The following is a 680-nucleotide window of genomic DNA, read 5'->3' as shown; positions in this document are numbered from 1 at the left end:
TTCTTCATGAGTCTTGGTAGGTAGTATGATGGAATTTTCCATTTCCTCTAGGTTGTCCAATTTGCTGGGGTGTAATTATTCATAGTGGTCTCTTATAATCCTTTCTTTTTGCATCAGTTGTAGTCTCACTTTGAGTCCTGAGTCTGAAAATTTACCAATTTTATCTTTTCAAAAAACCTAGCTCTTGTTTTCACTGATCTTTTCTATTGTCTTTTTTGTCTCTATTTTATTTCTATCATGATTTTTATTTCCTTTCTTCTCACTTTGGCTTAGTTTATTCTTTTCTAGTTCCTTGAGGTACAAAAGGTAGGTTTTTGGAGATCTTGTTTCTTGATGCATATAGTTATTTATTGTTATGAACTTCCCTCTTAAAACTGCCCTTGCTGCATCCCTCAAGTTTTGGTGTATTGTATTTCCCTTCATCTTTACATATTTTTTGATTTCTTCCTTTACCCATCGGTTGTTCAGTAGCATGTTGTTTAATCTCTATATATTTGTGAATTTTTCAGTTTTCTTCTTGTAATTGACTTCTAGTTTCATACTACTGCCGTTTGAAAAGATGCTTGATATGATTTCAATCTTAAATTTATTAATACTTGTTTGTGGCATATATATCTTGGCGAACTTTCCATCTGCGCTTAAGAATGTATATTGTTCTTCTGGATGGAATGTTCAGTATA

The sequence above is a fragment of the Pteropus vampyrus genome, unplaced genomic scaffold, assembly GCF_000151845.1.
Source record: "Pteropus vampyrus isolate Shadow unplaced genomic scaffold, Pvam_2.0 Scaffold16, whole genome shotgun sequence".
Classification (NCBI taxonomy): Eukaryota; Metazoa; Chordata; class Mammalia; order Chiroptera; family Pteropodidae; genus Pteropus; species Pteropus vampyrus.
This window is presented reverse-complemented; position numbering follows the sequence as displayed.